This window comes from Podarcis tiliguerta, assembly GCF_965153285.1.
Source record: "Podarcis tiliguerta genome assembly, chromosome: 18".
Taxonomy (NCBI): Eukaryota; Metazoa; Chordata; class Lepidosauria; order Squamata; family Lacertidae; genus Podarcis; species Podarcis tiliguerta.
The window spans coordinates 5,265,522-5,278,485 of record NC_139551.1 but is presented as its reverse complement, the minus strand read 5'-3'; the positions used below and the strand labels follow the sequence as shown (position 1 = coordinate 5,278,485).

Sequence of the window (12,964 nt, the reverse complement as noted above, 5' to 3'; positions counted from 1 at the left end):
GGATAGTGTTCTCGAAGCTACCAGCATGAGTTTGACCAAACTAAACAACAACAACAAATTCCACGGAGGAGATCTTGCTCTGGGGGAAAGGTGTCTGGTTATCATCTGCCTTTTGTTCCTGCCAGCCAGCCGGGCTCCCCCTCCCTCCCTTGGCATCAGACATTGATCTGCGAACTCTCTGGCATTCGTCTCCCGACAGCCATCAGCTAATAAACTTTGGTCCGCAGAGTCCAAGGCCGGCCAACTCTTCACTTTGGCTAATTTCTCCGAACGGGTCGCCCGGGTGAAGAGCTCTCGCCTCGGCTGCAGCTGGAGAAGGTAAGGGGGAAACTGCCCCGATATGCCCAGGTGTGCCCACCTCGCCTCTTCCTGCCCCGCACCCTGAGACAGAGGGTGTGACAGGCAGAAATCCAACCGGTGCTGTTTTGCAAAAGCGCAGGCCTTTTGAGTGCCTGCCAGGAATAGGGTTGTAAAAGCCGAGGAGCCTTAGAGGGCGCTTACTAAGGGGGTTGGTTTGGATGACCCTCGGAGCCCTTTCCTATTCTATGAAATATCGGAGCGAGCCTTCTGTTATAAGCGCATTTGACTTGGGAGTTTCCTTCGCGGCGAAGTCTTCCAGAGCTCGTGGAAAGGGATCTGGAATCCCTTTTGGGCAACTGCGGCGGAGAGTCTGTTTTTTAAGGATGCAGGTTCGCTTCGACATTCGCCCCTCCTGCTCCCTTTTGATTTGCAGGGTTGAGCTGCGACAGCAAAATGTTTCATTTTGCATAGGCGTAGATGTGGCTTGTTGGACGCACTTGCGCTTTCTGATGGTGGAGTCGAAATGGATTCTGCTTGCTCTTTTGATGTGTGATCTCTGGAGGGATTCGATCAAATCTCGTCCTGTTTGGAAAGGAAGGTGGTTGCAGGGGGGCGGGGGGATACTGAGGCAGAAGGGAGAAGGGGGAGGGGAATAATGGGTGAGTGAATGGAGAGATTTGGACAATATACTGTATTTTTTGCTCTATAAGACTCACTTTTCCCCTCCTAAAAAGTAAGGCGAAATGTGTGTGCGTCTAATGGAGCGAATGCAGGTTGCGCAGCTATCCCGGAAGCCAGAACAGCAAGAGAGATTGCTGCTTTCACTGCACAGCGATCCCTCTTGCTGTTCTGGCTTCTGAGATTCAGAATATTTTTTTTCTTGTTTTTCAAAAACTAGGTGCGTCTTGTGGTCTGGTGCATCTTATAGAGCGAAAAATACGGTAATTGGTGTTCTCTGTCGTCATACCCTCCCCACCGTCTGAATTTTGGGATCAATATTTTCATCCGGTGTGTTGTTGATTATGTCCCCCCCCCCTGCCGCTACCGTGCAAATGAATGGCTCAATGATCACGCAAAGAATTGCATTGGTAAATTTGGCCATGGCAAACGGCAACCCGGAATAATGTTGGTGTTTTTGCAGAACCCAAACTGCAACAGAACGGAGACATTGCTGTACAGAGCAGATTCCGAGAGGAATGGGTGGAAATGAGCCCTTTCATACCCCTAAGGTTAAAGGTAGAGGGACACCTGACCGTTAGGTCCAGTCGTGACCGACTCTGGGGTTGCGGCGCTCATCTCGCTTTATTGGCTGAGGGAGCCGGTGTCCAGCTTCCAGGTCATGTGGCCAGCAGGACTAAGCCGCTTCTGGCGAACCAGAGTAGTGCACGGAAACGCCGTTTACCTTCCCGCCGGAGTGGTACCTATTTATCTACTTGCACTTTGACCTGCTTTCGAACTGCTAGGTTGGCAGGAGCAGGGACCGAGCAACGGGAGCTCACCCCGTCGTGGAGATTCGAACTGCCGACCTTCTGATTGGCAAGTTCTAGGCTGTGTGGTTTAACCCACAGCGCCACCCATGTCCCTTTCACATCCCTAGTAGCGTTCCAAATTCCCCAGGTACCAGGCGTGTTTTGCAACTGGCGGTGGGTCCAGTTGCAACTATGTGGAGATTTCTGTTGGAGACCACAGTTAAAAAAACCCTCTGCCTTGGTCAATAGTTAATTTGCATTTCCAATGTGTGTCCTTCTCCTTCTTGGATTCTGGGACAAGCAAATTGTTGTAAGAGCAAGCTGCACTCAAGCATTGCAGCTGAGATCATAGAATAGTAGAACTGCAACATTGGAAGGGACCCCAAGGGGGAATAGACATTCCGTTGTGGCGACCAAGACCTAGATTTAAGTGGTGGTGCTGTGGTCTAAACCGCTGAGCCTCTTGGGCTTGCCGATTTGAAGGTCGACAGTTCGAATCCCCGCGACGGCTTGAGCTCCCATTGCTCTGTCCCAGCTCCTGCCAACCTAGCAGTTCAAAAGCATGCCAGCGCAAGTAGATAAATAGGTACCACTGTGACAGGAAGCTAAACGGTGTTTCCATGTGCTCTGGTTTCCGTCCCGGTGTCCTGTTGCGCCAGAAGCAGTTTAGTCCCGCTGGCCACATGACCTGGGAAGCTGTCTGTGGACAAATGCCGGCTCCCTCGGCCTGAAAGCGAGATGAGCGTCGTAACCCCATAGTCGCCTTTGACAGGACTTAACCGTTCAGAGGTCCTTTACCTTTACCTTTTTTTATATACCTGGCAGCAACCCTATTTGAGGACTGCTTAAAAGTCGTGTGAGTCTCATGATCCTAAACAAAACTCAAGGCGTCACATTAGGAGTGGGACTCAGGAAGAGTTTCAGGTGTCCCCTCACCCCCCCCCCCTTCTTAGGCAAATTAAAAAATTTGAACCCTATCCTAGGACTAGGGCCAGGGCCTTTTCAGTACTGGCCCCGACTTGGTGGAACGCTCTGCCACAAGAGACTAGGGCCCTGAGGGACTTGACATCTTTCCGCAGGGCCTGCAAGATGGAGCTGTTCTGCCTGGCCTTTGGTTTGGACTCAGTCTGACCCTTATGTTTTCCCTCCCCTTACGGTTTTGATCTATGGGCTACTATTAAAATGAGGCTGCATTTTAAATTACTGTATTTTTCACTCTATAAGACACATCAGACCACAAGACGCACCTAGTTTTTGGAGGAGGGAAATAAGAAAAAAAATATTCTGAATCTTAGAAGCCAGAACAGCAAGAGGGATCGCTGCGCAGCGAAAGCAGCAATCCCTCTTGCTGTTCTGGCTTCTGGGATAGCTGCGCAGCCTGCATTAGCTCCATAAGACGCACACACACTTCCCCTTACTTTTTAGGAGGGGAAAAGTGAGTCTTATAGAGCAAAAAATACAGTATATTTTAACCTGTATTTGGTTTTTTTTTCATTGTAATTTTACTGGTGTTAGCCGCCCTGAGCACGGCTCTAGCCAGGGAGGCGGGGTATAAATAAAATTTCATTATTATTATTATTCACTCCAAAAGGCAGGCTTGACGTTTCGTAATGAGTGTTGCTGGAGAGTTGGAAAACATTCTAAGATTCCGAACCGTTTCGACTGCCCCCGTTTCCCGGGAGAAGCCCCTGTTTCTCTGCTGGCTCTGTGAGATAGAACAATGGCCTTATTATGTCACGCGTCTTTGGGCCTTTTGGGCGATGCTGAGGAAGCAGTTTTGAAATGCACGCGAGCGCAAACGCTGCCGTCTAGATTTCTAGATGTGAGATATCTGAGAGGCAAGAGGGAAGGACCTTATGCGGACCATAGATTCGTCCGGTGCAGTGTCGGGTTGTTGTTTTTCATAGTCAGTTTTTTTGTTTATTAAGCTTTAAAACATTTGCGTGGGTTAAACCACAGAGCCTTGGGCTTGCCGATCGGAAAGTCGGCGCTTCGAATCCCCGCAACGATGGGGTGATCTCCCGTTGCTCGGTCCCTGCTCCTGCCAACCTAGCAGTTCGAAAGCATGTCAAAGTGCAAGTAGATAAACAGGTACCACTCTGGCGGGAAGGTAAACGGCGTTTCCGTGCGCTGCTCTGGTTCGCCAGAAGCGGCTTAGTCCTGCTGGCCACATGACCCGGAAGCTGTACGCCGGCTCCCTCAGCCAATAAAGTGAGATGAGCACTGCAACCCCAGAGTCAGTCACGACTGAACCTAATGGTCAGGGGTCCCTTTACCTTTAATATATTCCATATTCTAACTTCGTTATACATTTCTCCTTCACTTGGACTTCTCACCTTCCCCTCCTTGCCTTTCTCAATCCCATTTTACTATTATTTATTAAATTTGCATACCGCCCTATAAAAAACACCAGACACGTCTTTGACATCTGATGGGAGAGCGTTCCACAGGGCGGGTGCCACCACCAAGAAGGCCCTCTGCCTGGTTCCCTGTGACCTCACTTCTAGCAGGGAGGGAACCACCAGAAGGCCCTTGGAGCTGGACCTCAGTGTCCAGGCAGAACGATGGGGGTGGAGATGCTGGGAAAGATGGAGGGCGCAAGGAGAAGGGGACGACAGAGGACGAGATGGTGGGACAGTGTTCTCGAAGCTACAAACATGAGTCTGACCAAACTGCGGGAGGCAGTGGAAGACAGGAGTGCCTGGCGTGCTCTGGTCCATGGGGTCATGAAGAGGCGGACACGACTAAATGACTAAACAACAACATGAACCCACCCCCCTGAAATTATTTAAAGAAGGAAAAATAAGATATTTAAAGAGGAGGAGGTCTCCGCCAGTTGTTCCAGGAGATTCTGGGGACTGAACCTGGAAGATGCAAATCTTGTGCTCTACCACCAAGCTAAAAACAAATCAAGACTCCAGTGCTCATTGTTCTGGGTGGAGGGTTTATAGGAACCTCGGAAGCTGCCTGGCAGCCCAGTTTGACTCTCCAGGGACTCAAGCAGCAGAGAAGCAGCTTTCCCTGAAGCTCCTGCCTGTTCCTTTTAAGCAGAAATGGAAACGGATTGAACTTGGAACCCTCCCTGTGAAAAAACACGTGCTTTGCTCGGCTCAGATCGCAGTGACTTTATAACCAGATCAGTGCTGAGATTAAATGCCCCATCGAACAGTCCTAAGCTGGTAGCGGTTGCTTTTTTTCCCCCTAAAGGGTAACGGTTACAACCGAGACTGATGCAGAAAACTGTTTAGACAGGGGTAGGCAACCTAAATGGGACGCAGGTGGCGCTGTGGGTTAAACCACAGAGCCTAGGTCTTGCTGATCAGAAGGTCGGCAGTTCGAATCCCCGCGACGACGGGGTGAGCTCCCGTTGCTCGGTCCCTGCTCCTGCCAACCTAGCAGCTCGAAAGCACGTCAAAGTGCAAGTAGATAAATAGGTACCACTCCGGCGGGAAGGTGAACGGCGTTTCCGTGCGCTGCTCTGGTTCACCAGAAGCGGCTTAGCCCTGCTGGCCACATGACCCGGAAGCTGTACGCTGGCTCCCTCGGGCAATAAAGCGAGATGAGCGCCGCAACCCCAGAGTCGGTCACGACTGAACCTAATGGTCAGGGGTCCCTTTACCTTTAGGCAACCTAAAGCCCAGGGGCTGGATGCAGCCCAATCACCTTCTCAGTTCCAGGAACCAGCGTCTTTTTACATGAATAGAATGTGTCCTTTTATTTAAAGTGCATCTCTGGGTTATTTGTGGGGCCTGCCTGGTGTTTTTACCTGAGTAGAATGTGTCCTTTTATTTAAAGAGCATCTCTGGGTTATTTGTGGGGTCTGCCTGGTGTTTTTACAAGAGTAGAATGTGTCCTTTTATTTAAAGTGCACCTCTGGGTTATTTGTGGGGCCTGCCAGGTGTTTTTACATGAGTAGAATGTGTACTTTTATGTAAAAATGCAACTCTGGGTTATTTGTGGGGCATAGGAATTCGTTCATTCCCCCCCCCCCCAAAAAAAATACAGTCTGGCCCCCCACATGGTCTGAGGGACGGTGGACCAGCCCCCTGCTGAAAAATGTTGCTGACCCCTGCATTTAGGAGCAAAGGAGGTTCTCATACCCTCTGACATTTTTCCGATGAAGCTAGGGACGTCTTATTCCATCATCATAATTGTAATAATAATAATTTTAATTTTTTTAAACCCTGTCCATCTGACTAGTTTGGGTTGCCCCAGCCACTTTGGGCAGCTTTGAACATACAGTGGTACCTCGGGTTACATACGCTTCAGGTTACATACGCTTCAGGTTACAGACTCCGCTAACCCAGAAATAGTGCTTCAGTTTAAGAACTTTGCTTCAGGATGAGAACAGAAATCGTGCTCTGGCGGCACGGCGGCAGCAGGAGGCCCCATTAGCTAAAGTGGTGCTTCAGGTTAAGAACAGTTTCAGATTAAGAACGGACCTCCGGAACGAATTAAGTACTTAACCCGAGGTACCACTGTATATAGAAACAGAATAAAACGTTGTTGTTTTTTAAAAAAAACCTTCCCTGTACAGAGTTGCCAGCGGGGGAAAGAGGAAGTGGTGTATTAATTGAATAAATAAATAACTCTGCTGCAGCAAAAGCAACAGGAAGCCGTGTGGTAAACATTTTTTTCTTTTTTGCTGACCAGTTGCAAAGGCATTATTTATTGAGTCGCTGTCCGTCTGTTTGTGTTTCTGTATCAGCGCGCATGTCTGGGATGTGGTTAAGAGGGGAACAAACCAGGTCACAGGCAACTGCCGTGCAGAAAATGAAACCTGGCAATGATTTCATGTTATCAGCATTGGCCACTCACAAAGCAGTTGCTGATAAGACAGGCATCCTGGCATCTGTACGCTTGTAAGCTGAGACAGGCAGGCAGAGAGTCCTGGGTTCGGTTCCTGCCAGCAGCCCAGCAGCTGCCTGAAACCCCAGAGAGCGGCTGCCAGTTTGTGTAGAGCTCAATGAATAATGATCAAAAGGTAAAGGGACCCCTGACCATTAAGTCCAGTCGTGGCCGACTCTGGGGTTGCGGCGCTCATCTCGCTTTACTGGCTGAGGGAGCCGGCATACAGCTTCCAGGTCATGTGGCCAGCAGGACTAAGCCGCTTCTGGTGAACCAGAGCAGCGCACAAAAACGCCGTTTACCTTCCCACCAGAGAGGTACCTATTTATCTACTTGCACTTTGACGTGTTTTTGAACTGCTAGGTTGGCAGGAGCAGGGACCGAGCAACGGGAGCTCACCCGGTTGCGGGGATTCGAACCGCCGACCTTCTGATCGGCAAGCCCTAGGCTCAGTGGTTTAGACCACAGCGCCACCCGCTTCCAATCTGAATAATGATACTGCTGCAATATTCCTACATTTCCTTCATTGCAGGGGGTTGGGGGGGTATCCTTTGGGGGTACAGCAATTCTATGCTGTTGATGATATATTTGATTATCCTCGTTCTTTCCCCCGACTGGGACTCAAGGCAGCTTACAGATAAAATAAGAAATTTGTATGCCACCATACGGCGTTTCCATGCGCTGCTCTGGTTCGGCTTAGTCTTGCTGGCCACATGACCCGGAAGCTGTACACCGGCTCCCTTGGCTAATAAAGCAAGATGAGCGCCGCAACCGCAGAGTCGGCCACGACTGGACCAAATGGTCAGGGGTGCCTTTACCTTTATGCCACCCTATACCCGCAGGTCTCAGCATAAAATCACAAGATAAAAACACAAAATAATAAAAACGAGAACAAAAACAACCCAATAACACCCACAACCCACACACTTCACATGAACATGTCTAAAAGCAGGATGAGGTGTTAATCGACCAAAGGCCTGGTTAAAGAGGAATGTTTTCACGTGGCCCATAAGGTGGATAACGAAGGCACCAGGCGAACTTCCCTGGGGAGAGCATTCCACAAACGGGGAGCCACTGCGGAAAAGGCCCTGTTCTTGCGTTGCCACCCTCCGGACCTCTCAAGGAGGAGGCACATGAAGAAAGGCCTCAGAAGATGATCTCAGGGTCTGGGTAGGTTCATACGGAGAGCAAAGTCCTTGTTGCTGCTTTGGTGAAAAAAAGCAAACCTCCCTTGTCTGTTCAATGCGCGAAGGACAAGCAATGGCAGAAGAGGTAACAGCAGCCTGCCGCTGCAGAGGAATGGCGTTTTTGGGAATGTGGCCTGACGTGGCGGAGCAAGGTTTGCGCAGGGATCCGTCCCTTGGCATGGATGCAGTGGCGTAGCGTGGGTTGTCAGCACCCGGGGCAAGGCAAGTAATTTGCACCCCCTAACCCGTGGATTTGTGCCCCCTAACCCTAACCCCCAGATGTTGCGCCCGGTGCGGCCGGCACCCCCTGCACCCCCCACGCTACGCCACTGCATGGGTGTCTGAGTTTTGCAACGGCACGGGGATTCGAACCTCCGACCTTCCTAGTGCGCCGTCAATGCCACTGCGAGGTGCGCTCATTCCATGTGCCGTGGGCACCCAGCCATGCGGGGGACAATCCTTGTTTTTAAAGGCCTTGCCAATAAGCCGGGACTGCGATAAGGGGCTATAAATAACCCGCGTCACGAGAGAGCTTCATGCTCACGGCTTCCTGTAGAAGAATGGTTTGCATTCTGTGTCTCTCCGGAAATGAGAGAGGGAGACGTTGGCGGGGGGGGTGCATGGGAGCCAAGAAGCCTTCGGTAGCCAGTGGCCAATGCCAGGGGAGTCAACCTCTAGCTCTGCCCCATGGGACCCACTTGCTTTGGTGGCAAAAACCCTGCAGCTTTGGAGAGCCAAAAGACGAACAGTTCCGGCCCTTGTTGTTGTTTAGTCGTTTAGTCATGTCCAACTCTTCGTGACCCCCTGCACCAGAGCACGCCAGGCCCTCCTGTCTTCCACTGCCTCCCGCAGTTTGGTCAAACTCATGCTGGTAGCTTCGAGAACACCATCCCACCATCTCGTTCTCTGTCGTCCCCTTCTCCTTGCGCCCTCCATCTTTCCCAACATCAGGGTCTTTTCCAGGGAGTCTTCTCTTCTCATGAGGTGGCCAAAGTCTTGGAGCCTCAGCTTCAGGATCTGTCCTTCCAGTGAGCACTCAGGGCTGATTTCCTTCCGAATGGAGAGGTTGGATCTTCTTGCAGTCCATGGGACTCTCCAGAGTCTCCTCCAGCACCATAACTCAAAAGCATCCATTCTTCGGCGATCGGCCTTCTTTAGGGTCCAGCTCTCACTTCCATACATCACTACTGGGAAAACCATAGCTTTAACTAGAGGGACCTTTGTTGGCAAAGTGATGTCTCTGCTTTTTAAGATGCTGTCTAGGTTTGTCACTGCTTTTCTCCCAAGAAGCAGGCGTCTTTTAATTTCATGGCTGCTGTCACCATTTGCAGTGAGTTCCGGCCCTAGCGTTGGGCAAAGGGAGACGGCTGCTTCAGTGGGCAGATCTTGAAAGGCCCAGAGGGCTGGATGGTATATTGGTATGAATCAGAGCTGAGGGACTTGACTCAGAAGGTTAATTATAGCTGGAAGAGATGACTGTAATCGGAAATTGAAGCTCCTTGCATCGAGTCTTGCTCAAAAAGAAATAGCTGAGCGACCTGCAACCATTCTTAATAAAACCATAGCAAAGCTGTTGGTCTGAGTTTGAGCTCTGTGATACACTGGGCAATAGATATAGCTCACAATACAGATTTTAACCTCTGGGGAAAACTCTGGAAAAGTGACTTGAAGTTCACAGCATGTTATTCTTTGAAGGAGAACTACCTGAAAATGATTCACAGATGGTATTTAACTTCGAGTAGGCTTGCAAAGGAGGGACGTGGGTGGCGCTGTGGGTTAAACCACAGAGCCTAGGGCTTGCTGATCAGAAGGTCAGCGGTTCGAATCCCCGCGATGGGTTGAGCTCCCATTGTTTGGTCCCAACTCCTGCCAACCTAGCAGTTCGAAAGCACGTCAAAGTGCAAGTAGATAAATAGGTACCACTCCGGTGGGAAGGTAAACGGCGTTTCCGTGCGCTGCTCTGGTTCGCCAGAAGTGGCTTAGTCATGCTGGCCACATGACGCGGAAGCTGTACGCCGGCTCCCTTGGCTAATAAAGCGAGATGAGCACCGCAACCCCAGAGTCGGCCACGACTGGACCTAATGGTCAGGCGTCCCTTTACCTTTAGACTTGCAAACAGAGTCCTTTCTGTTGGGGATAATTCAGACTGAAATTCCCAGGTGTCAAAAAAAAAAAAAGGTTATTTATGTATGCCATTACTGCAGCCCCGGTTTTGTTAGCCCGAAAATGGAAAATGAGTGAGGTCCCAACCAAAGAAGAATAGCAACTTAAGTTGACAGAATATGTCCAGCTTGCAGACTTAACAAATAGAAGAAGAGAATAAGAGAACATTTAGAGAAGATTGGAAAACATTCATTGAATATATGGGTGGTGGGGTTGTATACACCTGAAAACATTGGCAGCCTTAAGATAAATTCAACAGTGTAAATAAGTTTTAAAGGATGTAATAATGGAAAACTGAATGGTATGGTTTTTGTAAAATATGCAGGGGTTTATGGTATGCAAAAGGGACGCGGGTGGCGCTGTGGGTAAAACCTCAGTGCCTAGGACTTGCCGATTGCATGGTCAGCGGTTCGAATCCCCGCAGCGGGGTGCGCTCCCGTCGTTCGGTCCCCGTTCGAAAGCACTCTCGGGTGCAAGTAGATAAATAGGGACCGCTTACTAGCTGGAAGGTAAACGGCGTTTCCGTGTGCTGCGCTGGCTCGCCAGAGCAGCTTCGTCACGCTGGCCATGTGACCCGGAAGTGTCTCCAGACAGCGCTGGCCCCCGGCCTCTTAAGTGAGATGGGCGCACAACCCTAGAGTCGGACACGACTGGCCCGTACGGGCAGGGGTACCCTTTACCCTATGGTATGCAAAATGAACCATGGAAAGAGAAGAAGTCATTGATATCTCAAGGATGTAAAAATGAGCACGTTAATCATAGAATCCTAGAGTTGGAAGAGACCACAAGGGCCATCGAGTCCAACCCCCTGCCAAGCAGGAAACACCATCAGAGCACTCCTGACATATGGTTGTCAAGCCTCTGCTTAAAGACCTCCAAAGAAGGAGACTCCACCACACTCCTTGGCAGCAAATTCCACTGTCGAACAGCTCTTACTGTCAGGAAGTTCTTCCTCATGTTTAGGTGGAATCTTCTTTCTTGTAGTTTGGATCCATTGCTCCAAAGTTGTGTTGTGGAACAAAAGTTAATTTAAAAGTTATATGCATGGGTTTGAGCAGGGTGCCGCCAAACCGTGGTTTAATAATGAGCAAACCATGGTTTGGTTTCACAAGCGAGCCAAGCCTGTATGTGGAGATTTGACCTTTTTTAAACTGTAAGGTCTTCAGGACAGAGAGCCCTCCAAACCACCAGGCACATGTAGGGAACATATTTACCGAATGTTCTAAGAATGAGCAGAGTCGTGCCCGGAACCATTTAGTTATCGCAACCCCTGAGATAAGGGGATTAGAGGATAAAGACCTTCTGCGTTGTTTTTCTGGGAGAGATTCAGAGGCCTGGTAATTGCAGGTCAAAGCTGCGACTGAGCTCAGGGTTGGGCGTCCAAGCAGACGCCAGATTTGGTGAAAAGAAAAAAGCGTACACACACGGCACACACATCAGTTCCAATCCGGGCAGAAACAAGGCCCCGGTTGTTTCCCAGAGACAATTCCTAGCCTCGCAGCCCTCCCCGTGGCCATGTCCTCGCTTCCTTTCCAAGAAATCCGGAGATCTGGTGTCAGCACAATCCAGCCCTCTCGCTGAACAGACATTGCCCCGTCCGGATCGTCAGCAGAGATGCGAGCGCAATCGCTCTTCGGTGACATGTCAGCAGCTCTCGGTGCGAGATTAGGCGAATGAGGGATCTGGGGGGTTTTTTTTGCTGATGTGCTGTCCAAAGATCAACTCGTGTTCCGGATCAGATAGGGCGGGAGGGGGGAAAAGAGGAGCGTTTGGAGTCAAAGGGTGAGGTCTGCCTGGGGGAATCCCTGGTTGGCCAAACGAGGTTGCCTCGCTCGAGGACTGCTGACTGGGGAGGGCAGAGGAAATGTGCGCGCCACCGTCTGAAGGGACAAGAGGAAGCCCACCAGATCTTTCTTTCTTTCTTTCTTTCTTTCTTTCTTTCTTTCTTTCTTTCTTTCTCTCTCTCTCTCTCTCCCCCTCTCCAAAAGGACCAGGCCTAGAGCCAAAAATGTGTCTGTGTGGAAGGCAGAGAGGCATCCGAAACTGATTGCAAAACAACCAGCAGGAAACAGTGTTCTCGACACTGGGGGAAACCATTCAAGTCCCGTTCACAATCTGCATTTATAACACTACAATACAGCTTTAAATAGCCACCGTGTCTTCCCCCAAAGGATTCTGGGAACTGTGGTGAAATATTCTCGGAGCATAGCTGTCAATGTTTCCCTTTTTTAAAGGGTAATTCCCTTATTCCAAATAGGATTCCTCGCAAGAAAAGTTGACAGCTATGACTCGGAGTCCTGTAGTGATTTCATGCTCTTAATTGCAGCTTGTAAAAACAGGGATTTTGTTGCCCCCACAAACCTCAGGCTTTTATATACAGTGGTACCTCGGGTTAAGTACTTAATTCGTTCCGGAGATCCGTTCTTAACCTGAAACTGTTCTTAACCTGAAGCACCACTTTAGCTAATGGGCCCCCCTGCTGCCGCTGCGCCGCAAGAGGACGATTTCTGTTCTCATCCTGAAGAAAAGTTCTTAAACCGAGGTACTATTTCTGGGTTAGCGGAGTCTGTAACCTGAAGCGTCTGTAACCTGAAGCATCTGTAACCTGAGGGACCACTATATTTACACAATGAGTCCCGTCTGATTGGCTGATTCTGCTTCCCTCCTGGAGCCTGATTGGTTTTCTCGTGCAAGCCAATAAGCTGTTGCATTCTAGGATCCTACTTGCCTAGTGTTCTAGGATCCAAGTTTATGGTAGTACATAACATGTGGTCTGTTAAAGGGGCTGAGATTTGCTAGGACTGGCCTATTCCATACCCTCCGAATATTTCTCCGATAAAAATATAGGGACGTCCCATTCCATCATAATGATTTTGCTCTTTATACCCCACCCATCTTACTGGGTTTCCCCAGCCACTCTGGGCAGCTTCCAACATATATAAAAGGTAAAGGGACCCCTGACCATTAGGTCCAGTCGTGGCCGACTCTGGGGTTGCG

General features: G+C 49.9%; 1 protein-coding gene across 1 annotated transcript in view; it reads left to right on the top strand.

Annotated features, from left to right (window-relative positions):
- The first annotated feature begins 211 nt into the window (after positions 1–211).
- CERS4 (ceramide synthase 4) overlaps positions 212–12,964 on the top strand; it is a 104,038-nt gene continuing 91,285 nt past the window's right edge. Inside the window, exon 1 of the mRNA XM_083421783.1 lies at positions 212–318. The gene's annotated coding sequence lies outside the window, so the exon portion shown is untranslated. The remainder of the gene's footprint in view (positions 319–12,964) is intronic.